Raw genomic sequence first — 17,262 nt, 5'->3', positions numbered from 1 at the left:
TTAAAGGGAAAACTACTAAAAATCCCATGCATCAAAACGTGGATGCAAGAACCCGAAAATTTTCTTAATTACCTATCCAACAATCTCGTGCCTTAAATAACTTCGAAATTTTTCTGTAATGATTATACCCTTAATTATGGATAAAGTTTACTTTTGGTGATAAGATTATGGATAATATTGGTGCTACACAAGTGAATAAAATTAAAATAAAAAGTTATTGGTGCTACACAAGTGAATAAGATTATGTCTATACAGTACTTTTTGAAAAATACTGGATCATACAGTCTTACACCATATAACATCTCCAAAGAGGTTTTAGTGCTAAAGGACCCGCCACCTTGAAGTTTCCAAAGTGTCCTTCTTCTTCCAAGCACAAAAAGGAGGGAATCGGAATACTCGAACTCCCTTCAATAGAGTTTTCTAATCAATTTGTTTCAAACCCTGAAAGATAATCAACGGTCCAAAACGTGTTTAGAAAAATGAGCAGTCCCACTGTCTTTTTTTTAATGGTAATGAATTTAATTAATAATGAAAGAGAAGGGGAAGACCCCGGCAATCCGAGATGATCAAGACCATACAAACCAAAAAAAAAAAAAAAAAAGGAAGAAGAAAGCAACATAAACGAACAACACATGAGCAGTCCCAATGTCTATATAAGGAATTGCAGATATCATTTCCCAAGAAAAATACAGAGTTGGCTTCTCTTTCTCGCACTCGGTGATCTAATGGCAGCCATCCCTCTCTTCTTGTTTTTTCTGTCCACAACTCCTTTGGCAATAGCTCAGCCAACATAACCTTAGGCTCTTCTCTCTTCCCCACGAGAAACCCTACTTCATGGTTCTCACCTTCAAACCTTTTTGCCTTGGGATTCTACAAAGAACGCAATGGCTTTGCAATTGGAATGTGGTTGGAGGCTGATCCAAACAAGACAGTTGTATGGACAGCGAACTGAGACGACCCACCTGTTTCTGAAAATGCTACATTTCTCCTAACTCATGATGGTCAGCTTCTTCTCAAAACCCAGGGTGGCCCAGATAAAAGCATCACTGGTGCAGATCAATCTGCTTCCTCGGCTTCATTGCTTGATTCAGGCAATTTTGTTCTCTACGATTCCAATTCCACGATTATCTGGGAAAGCTTTAGTTCTCCCACCGACACCCTTTTAGGGTGTCAGCGTCTGTTCAACAATAATCAAGTGGTTTCTAGCTTCTCGGATACAGACCACAAGACGGGACGTTTTGGCCTCCCAATGCAAAGTGATGGCAATTTTGTGTTATACCCTACGTATAGCATTCAGCATTCCAACTGCCGCAGATGCTTATTGGAATTCTGGTGCTTTTGGTATCAGACCCAATATAACACTCATTCTCGACAACCAAGGTGGTCGAAGAAGGGGAAAGAGAGTTTCGAGCACAGACGAGAGCAATAGGAAGAACCCATCACAGGAACTTGGTCCGATTGCTCGCTTTTGTGACGAAGGCTCTCATAGGCTTCTAGTTTATGAGTACATGTGCAATGGCTCACTTGCAAATCTCATCTCCATGGTCCAAATACGGCCAGATTGGAAAGAATGGGTGAGAATTGCAATAGATGTGGCTAGAGGGATTCTCTACCTACACGGAGACTGCGAGCCCCATATCATCCATTGCGATATAAAGCCTCAAAACATACTCATGGATGATTTCTGGACTGCAAAGATATCAGATTTCGGGCTGGCGAAGCTGTTAAATCCGAATCAAACGAGAACCTTTACCCAAATAAGAGGGACTAGGGGTTACGTGGCGCTAGAATGTGATACAAATCAGGCCCGGGGAGAGATTACAGAGGCTACTGATACAGATCAGGTTCAAGGGGAGACTACAGAGGCTACTGATACAGATCCTCAGCAGATTCGCACAAGTAATAGAGCAAGGAAGGGGCCTGTGTGGGCTAAAAATTACCAACTGTAATAAAGGGAAAACATTCTTAGTTAGTTAGTTAGCTAGTTAGTTAGTTACAACTAGAGTTGTGTAGCCTATATCAAGAGGCATTGTAATTTCAGAAGGTAATAAAAAGTTGAATCACATTTCTTTGTTTTTTCTTTTCTCACTTCATCCCTTTCTTAATGTTAACAGGTTACGACCTGTTAGGGGAAAGAACTGCTAAATCTGAACCAGAGATGGCTCCTGGAACAGAGTTTTAGAAGAAATTGCAGAGATTTTTGGGTAAGAACAGATGAGAGGAGGGAAGAAGAAAGGGTTGAAGTGAGAAAAGAAAAAACAAAGAAATGTGATTTAACTTTTTATTACCTTCTGAAATTACAATGCCTCTTGATATAGGCTACACAACTCTAGTTGTAACTAACTAACTAACTAACTAACTAACTAACTAACTAACTAATCATGCTTTCCCTTTATTACAGTTGGTAATATTTAGCCCACACAGGCCCCTTCCTTGCTCTATTACTTGTGCGAATCTGCTGAGGATCGGTATCAGTAGCCTCTGTAGTCTCCCCTTGAACCTGATCTGTATCAGTAACCCCTGTAATCTCCCCCTGAGCCTGATTTGTATCAGAATGGCACAGAAACAAACCAATAACAGTGAAGGCGGATGTGTATAGCTTTGGGATTGTGTTGTTGGAGATAGTCTGTTGTAGGAGGAATGTGGAGTCAAATGCTGCAGATGAACAGATTGTTTTATCCAAGGTTTAAAATTTTGGTTTCAGTAACCAATTCGGACCCCACCAAAAACTGAAAATTCAGATTTCGCCGAAATTTCCAACCAAAATTTGGTAATTTGGTTCCAAATTCCGGACCCAAATTTTGAAATTTCGGACCGAAATTTTGTAACACTTTTTTTTTTAATAAATAATGTCATTAAACCGAAATTTCGCGAAAAATGGAATTTCAGAAAATTCTGGTTTCAGTCCCCACGGGTATCCGAAATTTCGGATTTCGGTCGAAATTTTAAACCATGGTTTTATTTGAATGGGTGTATAGTTGCTTTTTGGATGAAGATTTGGGTAAGCTCTTGGACGGTGAAGTGGTGGAGAAGGCAACATTGGAGAGGATGGTGAAGGTGGGATTGTGGTGTATTCAAGACGAACCCCATCTTCGCCCTTCTATGAAATATGTGATTTTGAAGTTGGAAGGGAATAAGGATGTACCAATTCTTCCATCTCCATCTGTAAGTAGTTATCGATACGCATGTATTACGTTATTTTATTTAAGAGAATATATTGTGTTCTTGTACTATCATTAGTTTATTTAAGAGACTATCTTGTGTTAATGTAAAGGGAAAACTGCTAAAAAACCCCTACATCAATACTTAAGTAGAAGAATCCCCAAAAAACTTCTTAATCACCTATACTACAATCGTGTGCCTTATATAACTTTGAATTTTTTTCTTTATTTATTATACCTTTAATTATAGATAAAGTTTACTTTTGGTTAGAAGGTTATGGATAATATCGATGCTACACAAGTGAATAAAACTATGAATAATATAAAATGAAGAGAATTCTGGAATTGCACCTTGCATTCCTCTAAAAAGACGGTAAAGAAAAACCACAAACAGATGAATGGTGGTTGTTGAAAACATGTGTTCGTGGTGAATAATGTTTTTGTAAGAAGATACCATCATCCAATGTGAAATATGGTTTACAAATGTCAGAATTCTCAGCTCCAACTGTTGGCAAATCAGATTATCCATTACTTAAGAAATTGTCAACAAAGATTGAATCTACTAAACTTCTTTTTAGTTTCAAGCTGACAGATTTGCAGCCTTTCCTTCGCAGCACAAGGAGCTAAGCTAAATGCTGACAGATAAATTCGTCATTGCATCTGGAAACTAGTCCTCTTTACAGAGCAATGTCAACCAAAACTGGTTGCAAGTTGGGGGTTTTGATATCGATGATGATAGAGTTTCTGATAAATCTGTCATTTGTTGGTATTTTCTTCATCCTCAAAACTTAGATTCAAAGCCTGCAACTTAAAGACTGATCCTTGTATGATCACGAGTAAATTGGAAGCCACTTCTGTAGCTTGTACGGTGGTCTGTTTTGTTAACTGCAGAGAGATGCAAGTCACTTAAGTATATGCATTACCTGTGTTGTCCCCAGATGTTTTCTGCATTTCATTACATTTGAAAGTCGAGGGCAACAAATTGGAAAACTATAACATGCATCAAGTCGACTTCCATTTTTTATATTATTTTGAAAGTTAATTAAATGTCAAAGAAGGAAGGAAAATTGGGTTTATGAATCAACTTACTTGCCTAACAAAAAGAGGAAAATTTTTTTGTAAGAGTGACAGAGATATTGCTATCTTATGGACTCAATCTAAGAGATCCTTCAACTCTAAAGAAAAAAGAAAACTAGGATGGCGTGGGGAAATTGTCAGTTTGACTATTAAGCCAAGTAAATTATTAAGTCCCAATTAACAGGGACAGAAGGAAAAAAAAACTTTTCTCATCACTGGAAGTCCACTAGCTCATGCACCATCACAAGGTAACACGATTTAAACATGCTAGTAGTGAGATCATAGTTGGGATCCTCTCATCAAGCCGACAGTTTAAGACGGAATAAACCGCAGCATGAAAGATCATGGATTTAATGCTAGAAATATCCAAAAAAGATTTGTTCTGACAAACATTCTCTAACTAAGCAAATAAATATTCTGAAAAAAATGGTTACATTTTTAGACAGAGTTTTCAGATAATATTTATTAGCTTAAAGGATTCCCATCATATCTGAACAGATTATTATCAAATAAAGTTATTTGCAAATGTACCTCAACACATGCAATTCCCTCAAGGACCTGAACTTATAGATCGCTGACACCCTCTTGGTCCTACACCTTGAAGGGAAAAAATCAATAGGATAAATCGATATAAGCGAAATGAATATTTTAAAAAGGGATAAAGGTTACACCTGTAGAGCCTTTGTCACAGTAGAGACAGCTGATTCACTCATTGTTCCTTCTGCATTAACATTTGAAAGAGGAAGATCGATAAAGATAAACTAAATAATATCATAATTGTATCTGCAGTTGTTAAATACTTAAAAATGAAAACACCTATACTAAAAATGATATTAAATACTTAGAAAAGAAAACAGATATAATATACAAGGATGAACAGCTTCCAAAACATAATAGAAATGAAAGAGAAGGGACTTCGAGACCAGTTCCCCTTAAGAGATCATTTAGATCACTCATAACAATATGATTACATGTTATCACTCAAACCACATCATCAAAAGGATGGATAGCTTTGGAGTGAAACTTAAACACATGCATGCCTAACAAAGATAATGAGGAACAAAATAAAAGAGTGATTGGAGAGTTTAAAAAGTCCCAAACACTTGAAAGAAATAAGCCCAATTAAAATATCAATCAAAAGTTCTCTAATACCCAATCTTGAAAACCAATTCTTTGTAGAGCTGGGGAACCGACCAAAATATCCTTAATCAAGGCAATGAAGACCAACACAAGGCCAAGGGGTTTCAAATGAATCTCCATGGTAAAACCTCATTGTTTTAAGAGATATTACATTGGGGGTGCCAATTATAGGATGCAACCATGTAAGCTCGCTGTTTCTAGCAACATATCTTAGTTGCTTTAATGAGCATCAAATGAGAATAAGTGAGACTCAGTTATTCCATTTTTTACCCCACCTGTGATTTGAGTTCAGCCCATTGGGCTATTCCCCATGGGTATAACAAACCAGTGTTTATCTTATCCTTGGAAAGACTCAGGCTTGAACCGCTTATCCATGGATTTGTATGCCCATGATGAACAACCCTTTAGACAACCCCCGCTAAGACCTGCAGAAGAAACCCCCGTTTACAAAATTCCATTCCAAGGCTTTGGGTGAAGCCCAAAAACCTACCCAGGCAAGTGCTTAGACTTTGGAAGACAATTTGACTACCCAGCCCAATGATGATGCCGGTAGCAATTTGGGCAACTCAACAGTGGGGAGAGCTTCTGCAAAACCCTTAAGGGCCGTTTGGATACGTGGATTTTAGAATCAAGGTTTTAGTTTCAAAATAGAGTAAAAGGTCATGATCAAGCTGCTGGTATGCTGTCCTGGTAGCGTTTCTTGGATTTTAAGTAAGAAAACCAGGTTTTAACCTGGAAACATGGTACCATCGCCAGCTCTCTTGCTGTCAGAAAGAAGGTCTAGAAATCAGAAAACGACAGCTGCTCTCTTTCTTCTCTTGTCTCCCATGTCCCAACTACAATTTTGAGGAAATCCAGGATTCTAAAATACACTTATCCAAACGGCCCCTTAAGGTTGATAAGGTTGATATAAATATGTTATCATGTTTCTTTCTGTCTCGGAATCTCCAAACATGCATCGGTACAATTGAAATAAAAATAAAAATTACGTAAAAGAAGGAAGTGGAAACAAATGAAACCTCTCTTTCAATATGCAAATTTCCAAACTGCATTTCATCAAAAAATAAAATAAAAGGTCAAATGTTCTGTGAGAAAATCAAGACTGACCATTTTATAATTTGTATCCATGAACAAATTTCTCCATATAATTCTCTAAATCTTTTAAAGAAATATTTCTAAAATGCCAACCTTCCAAGGTAAGCACTTCTACATCGAGCTCCTTAATGACGGCTGCCCATCGAAGTTGCATTAAAACGCTCCCTGTTTGAGCCCCATAACAGTGTCAATGTTCATTGGAAATCAATTTCCACCCTGTTCGAATCAATATACAATAAAAATGATTAACTAGCCTATTTTCCAAACCTTCTCTTTAGTGTAGTAGTGCCACGGCCAACCCGTAATGGTTTGAAACTGCAGGTCACTGAGGGGTCACACTTGAGAAAGAAAATCAAAGAATCCATTTCCCCCTCAAGAAAAGTTGCAACAGCTTCCACTCCACAGATGGTTGCAAAGTTGGCGACTGAGGTGAAGCCACACTTCGTTCAGCATAATGCAAATTACCCAACAAGGGTTGTAGAAATCTGCAATTCTCCCACACCTTATATATCAATCTTCAAAAAAGCAATAAAGAAAAAGAAAAAGTGACCCACATTCCAAACGTCCTCGATAAATACAATTCCAACATACTGACCCATCAGGCCAGCTCAAAATGAAAGGCAACTACTTCAGCAATACTCTCCTTATCTTCCTTATGTATACAGCGAATGACCAAATGGCGAGCCCAGCCGAGATATAAAGCAAAACAACACCAGAAATAACTAGAATGCCTGGCCCCATTAGACTGCATTCCACGGATAAAAAGAGCAAATGATTAAAAGTTTCTCCAACATCCCTGCTGGAAAAAAAAACTGATCAGGAAAGATATGTGAACAGCAAGGAAGATGATGACGAACCTGCTATCTCTGGCAGCCAGAAGGATAGTTAGTGCCGTCATTTGTGTTGCTGTTTTCCATTTCTCCAAGTTGTTTACAGCAACAGACTACCAATAATAGTCAACGGTCAGTCGATAATATGTAAATTTCAACTAAAACTTTACAAATGCTTGCAACAAAATTGTGTAATATGTGCATGTTCATGGGCTCCGGCAATGGGACCCATACTGCATTACAGGAGAGGGGTGTTGGGCATGGTTGTCCGATCGTGGACGCCAACAGATGCAGACATATTGCTCAATTTTGTCCTCTGGTACAGATTGCTATCATTCATCCTAGGACTTTTATGAACAAGAGAGTCATCACAGAAAGATATGCTGACATTGTTATCTATAAAAGAAAATGCAAATAGTGGAATTACTTTATTGGAAAAAACAACTTAACATAAACACAATCTTAGTAGAAAACATAAAAAGTAAAATACTAAAATTATATCCTCAATGTAGAATTTATGGAATCCAATTTGCTTTTCATAAGTTCCCATGTTACTTGACAGAAGGCTTTCTGTTTTTTAATATAGTAGCTATTTTCAAATGTCACAATAAAATTCCTACGATAGAGGTGTGTAACCTTCCTTGCATAAACAAGAAAGTTCACTGTTAATGATGAAAGAAATCAAGAACGAATTGATGAAAAAACCAAAATATGGTTCACTTTACTCCGACTATCAAAAACATGCTTTTTAATATAGTAATAAGAATTCGTAGATTTATTGTGACTCGTTGTCCTTGTCCAAAGCACTTATTTTACAACTTATTTGGGAAATAAGAGCCAAATATTTGTTGATAGATGCAATTATATATGATTTAAAGTGAAGCCAAAGAAAAATTTGCTTCTAGTTTTTGAGTACATGGGCAATGGCTCACTTGCAAATCTCATCTTCAATGAGCAAATACGCCCAGATTGGAACGAAAGGGTGAGAATTGCAATAGATGTGGCTCGAGGGATTCTCTATCTACATGAAGACTGCGAGCCTCATATCATCCATTGTGATATAAAGCCTCAAAACATACTCATGGATGATTCCTGGACTGCAAAGATATCGGATTTCGGGCTGGCGAAGCTGTTGATGCCAAATCAAACGAAAACCTTTACCCAAATAAGAGGGACAAGGGGTTACCTGGTTTCCGAATGGCACAGTAACAAACCTATATCTGTGAAAGCGGATGTCTACAGCTTTGGGATTATGTTGTTGGAGATTGTGTTTTGTAGGAGGAATGTGGAGTTAGATTTTGCAGATGACGAGATTGTTTTATCTGAATGGGTGTATAATTGCGTTTTGGATGGAGAGTTGGGTAAGCTCTTGGGCGGTGAAGTGGTGGAGAAGGCAACATTGGAGAGGATGGTGAAGGTGGGATTGTGGTGTATTCAAGACGAACCCCATCTTCGCCCTTCTATGAAAACTGTGATTTTGATGTTGGAAGGGATTAAGGATGTACCAATTCTTCCATCTCCATCCTTTTCTATAAGTAGTTATTGATATGCATGTATTACGTTGTTTAATTTAGATTATAACTTCTATTCTGTTGGTTTTTTTTTTTTTTTTTGAATGGTAAGAATAACTTGTGTTCTTGTACTATGTTTAGTTTATTTAAGAGAATATCTTGTGTTAAAGGGAAAACTACTAAAAATCCCATGCATCAAAGCGTGTATACAAGAACCCCCAAAAATTTCTTAATTACCTATACTACAATCTCATGCCTTAAATAACTTTGAAATTTTTCTTTATTGATTATAACCTTAATTATGGATAAAGTTTACTTTTGGTGATAAGATTATGGATAATATTGGTGCTACACAAGTGAATAAAATTAAAATAAAAAAGTTATTGGTGCTACACAAGTGAATAAAATTGTGGATAATATAAAAAGAAAAGAAGTCTGCACCTTGCATCCTCTTAAAAGCCAGTAAAAAAAAAACCACAAACAGATGAATGGTGGTTGTTGAAAACATCTGTTCATGTTTAATAATGGTTTTGTAAGAAAATACCAACATCCAATGTAAAATATGGTTCTCAGCTCCAACTGCTGGCAAATCAGATTATCCATTACTCAAACAAATTGTCGGCAAAGACTGAATCTATAAAACTGCCTTAAAGGCATTTTTAGTCTTTTTACCATACAGCACGCAATTTCCACGTGATTTTAGAATTAGCCGTCTCAGAAATAAAAGGCAGGGCCAAATGTCGTTTACGAATTTAAGAAAACGTATCTGTTTTTTGTAGTCAAACGCGTTTTTGTTCCTTCCACGCAAAGAAGTTTTTATATGGTGTAAGCCCGTATAGAGTTTTGATATTATTATCCGGTGTAAGCTCATAACTATTGAGGAACAGCATATTATGAACACCTCTATAAATCGGCCGGTTGGGATCATCCTATGGAAACAATTTTTGGTGCACAACCTATTTACGTTATAGCCCATCAAATGGACGGTTTGGATCATCCTATGTCCGTACAATACTTTTTGAAAAATACTGGATCATACAGTCTTACACCCTATATAATCTCCAAAGAGGTTTTAGTGCTAAAGACCCGCCACCTTGAAGTTTCCAAAGTCTCCTTCTTCTTCCAAGCACAAAAAGGAGGGAATCGGTATACTCGCACTCCATTCAATAGAGTATTCTAATCAATTTGTTTCAAACCCTGAAAGATAATCAACAGTCCAAAACGTGTATAGAAAAACTGAGCAGTCCCACTGTCTTTTTTTTAACGGTAATGAATTAAATTAATAATGAAAGAGAAGGGGAAGACCCCGGCAATCCAAGATGATCAAGACCATACAAACCAAAAAAGAAGAAGAAAGCAACATAAACAAACAACACATGAGCAGTCCCAATGTCTATATAAGGAATTGCAGATATCATTTCCCAAGTAAAATACAGAGTTGGCTTCTCTTTCTCGCACTCGGTGATCTCATGGCAGCCATCCCTCTCTTCTTGTTTTTTCTGTCTACAACTCCTTTGGCAGTAGCTCAACCAAACCAAACCAAACCAATCTAACCTTAGGCTCTTCTCTCTTCCCCACGAGAAACCCCACTTCATGGTTCTCACCTTCAAACCTTTTTGCCTTTGGATTCTATTGCAGTTGGAATATGGTTGGAGGCTGATCCAAACAAGACAGTGGTACGGACAGCGAACCGAGACGACCCACCTGTTTCTGAAAATGCTACATTACTGTTAACTCATGATGGTCAGCTTCTTCTCAATACCCTAGGTGGGCCAGATAAAAGCATCACTGGTGCAGATCAATCTGCTTCCTCGGCTTCATTGCTTGATTCAGGCAATTTTGTTCTCTACAATTCCAATTCCACGATTATCTGGGAGAGCGTTAGTTCTCCCACCTACACCCTTTTAGGGGGTCAGCGTCTGTTCAACAATAATCAGTTGGTTTCTAGCTTCTCAGATACAGACCACAAGACGGGACGTTTTGGCCTCCCAATGCAAAGTGATGCAATCTTGTGTCATACTCATACCCTACATATAGCATTCCAACTGCCTCAGATGCTTATTGGAATTCTGGTACTTTTGGTAACAGAACCAATATAACACTCATCCTCGACAACCTTGGCCAATTATACCTGGCTAATTCTAGCGATGCCAATGTCAAGAGCCTGGGGAATGGCACCAATTCTAGCAATGGAATAACTGTTGTGTACCATGCAACAGTTGACACGGACGGGAATTTCCGCTTGTATTCTCACATTTTCGGGGAGGACGGTAGCTCGACTATGTCAATCAATTGGGAGGACCTTTCAGATAAATGTTTAGTCAAAGGTTCTTGCGGATATAACTGCTACTGCACTTTTATTGATACTCATCCTGATTGCATTTGTCTACCTGGTTTCAATTTTAGTGACCCAATTCATAAGTTTCAGGGCTGTCAGAGGATCTACGGTATCGAAGGTTGTAACAGCAAGAAAAACAACATAACATACTCCATTCAATCTTTAATGAATTTGGTTTGGAAAGAAAGTTCATACTATGCTGTACCATCAAACGGTGACGAAGATTGCAGCAATAAGTGTCTAAGTGACTGTCAATGCGAGGCTGCAATATTCGATGGGCAGAAATGCATAAAATCAAGCCTTCCACTGCAATATGGGAGAAGAAATGAATCAACCAGCACGAGTATTACTTTTGTCAAAGTCGGCGATGAAAGTAGTATGATTCCGAGCACAATCGATACCTTCTCAAATGTGACCAAGACAGGGAATTGTGGCAACAAAAAAGAGCTGCGAATTGAGATTGTAATCATAAGTATAGTTCTCGCTATGTTCACCATAGCCGTCTTTATAGTCTCTGCTTTTCTTATCTATAGACACCGAGTTCATAGGTACACAATGTAAAACAAACAAAAGGAATGGAGAATGAAGATGCCAATGTTTTGGAGAATTAGTTGCTTGCCACTTTGGTTGCATCCTATGTATATTTATAATTGCATTTATAAAGAATGAATTAGTAACCAAATATAGATGCTAAATTGTTGTGCCATCCAATCTCCTAATGAGGAAAGGAAAAGCCGTGGTTGGAGTAGTCCAATCACCCAAAAAGGAAACAAATTTGCATACAAACAAATATACCTGCTGTCAATAAATGCATGCGATTGACAAGATTAAAGGCTATCTTTTATCCCCCACCCTCAAACTCAGTGTGGTTGATGGGAAGACCCTTTGTAAGACCATATGCAATTTTGTCATTGTTGTGAATGTACTGGACTTGATAGGCATCGCAAGCAGCCCGTTCTAGAACAAAGTGATAGTCGACCTTTATATGTTTGGTACAAGCAAGAAAGATGAGATTTGCCACGAGATACGTAGCACTGAGATTGTCACAAGAGAGAGTGGGACGTGTTCGGGGTGAATTCCCATGTCAATGATGATGGCATGAACCCAACAGAGATCAGCGGTGACGGTAGCCATGGCCTGATATTTGGCTTCAATGCAAGATTTAGGGAGATGATTTTTTCACCCCCACCCCCCTTTTAACGTGATTTGACATCAAAAAGCGTTAAAGTCTGCCACAATTCAAGTTAAACGGGGGTGGGGGGTTGAAAAAATCATCTCTCCAGATTTAGCTACAATTGGCTGTTTTCTGGAACACCGTAAGATGAAAATTTTGCCAAGGAATATGGAACCACCACCAGTAGAGCATTGATCATCAGGCGACCCAGCTCAGTCGGCATCTGAAAAGGTGTGAAGAGTGAATTCCTTGGAAGCATGAACGGTGAGGTCATGATCAACTGTGCCTTTGATATAGCGAAGTATGCATATGATAGCTTCCATGTGATTTGTCGAAGGGCTTCCCATCGGACGAGAGAAACATAATCTATTCTTGCTTCTGTGTTTTTCTTTCATATTCATATCATTTGGTATTAGAGACAGATTTCAATCTTAGGACCTGTGGGTTATGGGCCCATCACACTTCTGTTGCGCAGCGGAAGCATGGTGGGCCCATAACCCATAGGTCCCGGGAGATGCACTATAAGGGAGAGGCCTAAGCGGTGGGCTTGGTGGCTATCTCTAGCAGAGTGGTGGTATAACACATCATCTGATTCTGCTGCCCTTGCCACTCCATATGAGGTCGTTTATGGACAACCACTACCTTCACTCACACTATATACTTCAGAAGGAACAATAGTGGCTGTTATAGGACAACGACTAAGAGAAAGGAATAGTTCCATTCACTTCGTTAGAGAAAACTTGCAACCGCATAATGAAGCAACAAGCTGACCAACACCAGACTATGCAGGAATTTCAGGTTGGGGATATAGTTTTCCTATGATTGCATCCATATCAGCAAGTTACTATAGCAGTGAGGGAAAATCTGATGTTAGCAATGAAATTCTATGGTCCCTATATGGTATTACAACGCATGAAGGTGTGGCTTATAAGCTAGAACCCCCTGAGGGCTCAAAGGTCCACGTCTCATGTTTAAAAAAGAAATTGGAACAGTAATTTATACCACAAACAATCTTGCCAGACGTTAATGATGAAGGACAATTACTTTCCAAACCTCTAGTCGTCCTTCACCACAGGACTGTGAAGAGACACAACAGAGCAATTTCATAGGTTCTAGTGCAATGGTCAAATATGGCACCTGAGGATGCAACTTGGGAGAATTGGCAGCAGTTGAAGGAGCAATTTCCAAATTTTGAACCTTGAGGACAAGGTTCTTTCCAAGGAGGGTGGAATGATACGTGTCTGCTATCTTTTTTGTTATGGTTATTTAGTTATTTATTTTTATTTGTTGTCTTGAAGAATCCTTCTTAGGTAGGACTCCGTTTTGAGAAATAATTGGGATAGCTTTGATCACCTAGCACATGCCCACTTCATCCTATGTAACAATGGAGTCTCCTCAACTCATCAAGCTTTGAAATTTTGGTTTCTGATTTGGTTTAGGTCATCAGCGAAACCAATATGTTTTGGTTTTGGTATGAAATTTCAGCTGAAATCTTGTAAAACCATGGAAACATTTCAGTCCGAAATCACAGCCTATATCCAAGCAAGATTCTTCATCACAGTTTTTTTCGTTTTATTTTTTGTTATTTTTTTAGAAATATCTTAAAGGAATGTTGTGGTTCTTGTCGGAGTTGATTTTTATTAGGGTTTATGAGGAAATGTCGTCATTTTTTATTTATTTGAAAAGTTGCATGTTTTGGATATTTCGACTGATACAATAATGGAATCTCAAAACTTCAGGCGAAATCTTGTATTTTTTGAATCCAAGTGGATTTCATTTCGGGATTTCATTTCAATAGAAAATGAAATACAAATATTTTGGCCGAAATGAAATGTTTGGGTCATCCTATGAAAATGATTTTTGGGGCACAACCTTTTTGTGTTGAACACGAGCGGACATGCTCAAGTGCTGCCCTTGATATTTGATCCAACAGCAGCCTCTTAAAAACTTTAATGCCATCGGAGGATCAAATATCAAGTGCCGTAACATGAGCATGTTGTCTTGGACATCATATAATTTCTCATATTAAAGAGGGAGTCAATGTATTTGGTGAATGATGTGATGGTTATGTAATGTTGATAGTCATACGTCTTGAGTAATTGTTAATTGGAAAGACTGCCGTTGGATTTTTAATTCTCCAAAGATCACGCAAAGTTGAAAATCCAAATGCCCGGCTATGGTGATTGAATGTACAGAGTCAAATACTACTTCATATGTAGTGATCATCTTTGGACAGTAAAGGCCTGTTCGCATCGCGGCTTTATTTTTTGGGATTTGAGAACCAATTGTAAGTCCAAAACGGAAAATTAAACAAAATGATTATTGGACTCAAAATTTATTTTTTTTGAAATGGCAAGATGAATTCATTAAAAAGGAAGGGGACCGAGGTGGGCCTCAACCAAAATTACAAGAAAATAAAACAACAATAACAAGAAAGACAAATCTCAAGGAGGGAGGAAGTCAAACCACTCCAACTCCAACCTCCTAACCCCACTTCTAGCCAAGGAGTCCGCTTCCCCATTAGCAGATCGCCGAACATGATTGAAAACAATAGATGAGCCTGCAATTAAATCATCTATTTCATCAAAAATAGAAGAAAATCTCCAAGGAGGCGACACCAACCCCTTCAAAATTAAACATTAATTTGAATCCAACAATCACTTTCAGACCCACAATCAGTTCTCTGCATCCGAAGGCCCTATTTTTTTGGATTTTGACAATTGATTGCGAGTCCAAAACGGATTATTAGCCTCAAAATAACGTTTTTGTTTTAGATTATGAGAACCGATTCCTGATATCCAAAATGAATAGGGCCATGAACATTCCTGATATCCAAAATGAATAGGGCCAAAGAATTATTTGATTGGACTGATTTCAAGCCCATTTGAGAGCAATACAGATTAGACAGACGGCCACAATGGGATACACTATGTAATATGGGAATGGTTCATTTCACAATGGGGTGCGAAGCAATTGCGCTTAAGCCTCGGGACATTGACACTCAACAATCTCAAGATGGTCTATCAAATCAATTGTTCAAAATTTTTAAGAGCCCATCTTTTATCCAAATGCTATATCATTTGTTCAAAATTAGGCCCACATGAACTATCTCACAATTGTCTGTAAGGGGCCATCTTTTGTCGAAAGGCTAGATCATTTGTTAAAATTTGGGCCCACATGAACTATCCCTCACTGGCCTGTATAGTTCACAAATAAAGTATATCGTTAACATTACGTCAGGGCGGCTGAGTTCGTGGTCAAGAAAAAATGTTTTCTTTTTTCGTGTGTGTGTGGACCTCAGAAAATATGGACCCGCTTCTTAAAATCCTAGGCAAATTGATGTGGAAAATATGAAATGTGGGCCCCTTTTTTGTAGACGATCGACTAAACGCGTTGTTGTTCCCCGCAGATAGTGCTAAAAGACCCGTAACCTTGAAATTTCCACGTCTCCTTCTTCTTTCAAACGCAAAAAGAGGGAATAGGGAAATGATACTCGCACTCCCTTAATTCAATAGACTTTTCTAATCAATTTGTTTCAATTCCCGAAAGATTATAAACAGCCAATCCGAAACGTGTTTAGGAAAATAAGCAGCCCCACTGGCTATATAATAAGGAACTGCAGCATCATTTCCCCAATAAAATACACAAAAAGCTCTCTCTAGTCTTTCCCTCATACAGTAATCTAATGGCACTCATCTCTCTCTTCTTGTTGTTTCTCTTTGCAACTCCTTTGACAATAGCTCAACAAAACCAAACCAACATAACCATAGGCTCCTCTCTCTTCCCCACAGGAAACACTGTTGTAAATTTTGAGGGTACTGTTGTTGATAAAAACAGAAACTTATTGGTTCAAGGCGTGATATCACTTTCTTTAAGACAAGATTCGCCCCCACTAGTAGTGTGCAAAGGGAATCCGCGAATTGCCTCCAAGATACAATGAAGCCTAGTAGGGAAGCCCTACTAATGTTTGATAATGCGTAGCACTAGCGGAATCAAACCCGAAATGCCCTTCCGAAATTTCAAGCCTTAGAGAGAAATTTCTAGATAATGTTTCTGCAGAAAAACAGTATCTAGAACAGTAAACAAAAGAAAAACAGTATATAGAAATACTTGGGTTTTTGTAGGAGTGTAGAAGAGAGTGTAAAGTCTGTCAGAATTACCTTTGGATTCTCACCTTCAACCCATTTTGCCTTTGGATTCTACAAAGAAGGCAACGGCTTTGAAGTTGGAATATGGTTGGAGGCTGATCCAAACAAGACAGTCGTATGGACGGCGAACCGAGATGACCCACCTGTTTCTGAAAATGCTACATTGCTCTTAACCCATGATGGTTGGCTTCTTCTCAAAACTCCGGGTGGATCTGTGTGAGAACCTTTTGACACTGATTTTCTGCTTTTCATCAGGAAGCAGTAGATGGCAACTCATACTTTCGGCCTTGCTTCAAATGTACCCATGGGACTACGTAATCAGCCCATCAAACTATGTAGCAAACAAGGGCAGACTCTACTGCAAACACCATCACACGCAGCTCTTCAGGGAGAAGGGAAATTTCACCCAGCTTAGCAAACATGAGCACATTAAAGGGGTGTCTGAGACCATAGTCTCCGAGTGATCATGTCTTTGATATTCATCTCTCGAGTAGTCTGGTCTGTCTTTCCTTGTGACCGTTCATTGAAGGTCATCGCGGCATAGTATCACATCTAGCACAAGTTGGAGGTAACTGTGAAAGTATAGCTATGGAGTGTCTGACATGGAGTTATGGTGTGTCTGATATGCACTTCAAAACCAAACCTGTCACTTTGTAGCTAATTTTTTTTGAGATGTGAGAGTTGAATGAATAATAGGAGAGGTGTAGTGTTACAATAAGCAGTGTAGGCAAAGGCCTATTGTAGGCTGTGAATTTGTTGTCTCCAGGTTGGGAGCTGTGATTTGTTGT

General features: G+C 38.5%; 1 pseudogene; it reads left to right on the top strand.

The window, feature by feature from the left end:
• Nucleotides 1-87: 87 nt before the first annotated feature.
• Nucleotides 88-11,713, top strand: LOC143878146 (G-type lectin S-receptor-like serine/threonine-protein kinase LECRK3; annotated as a pseudogene).
• Nucleotides 11,714-17,262: the final 5,549 nt, after the last annotated feature.

This window comes from Tasmannia lanceolata, unplaced genomic scaffold, assembly GCF_043159265.1.
Source record: "Tasmannia lanceolata isolate RefF3 unplaced genomic scaffold, GAP_Taslan_0.1 ptg000006l, whole genome shotgun sequence".
NCBI lineage: Eukaryota > Viridiplantae > Streptophyta > Magnoliopsida > Canellales > Winteraceae > Tasmannia > Tasmannia lanceolata.
Note: the sequence above shows the minus strand (reverse complement) of the source record. Positions and strands in the feature narration are given on the sequence as shown.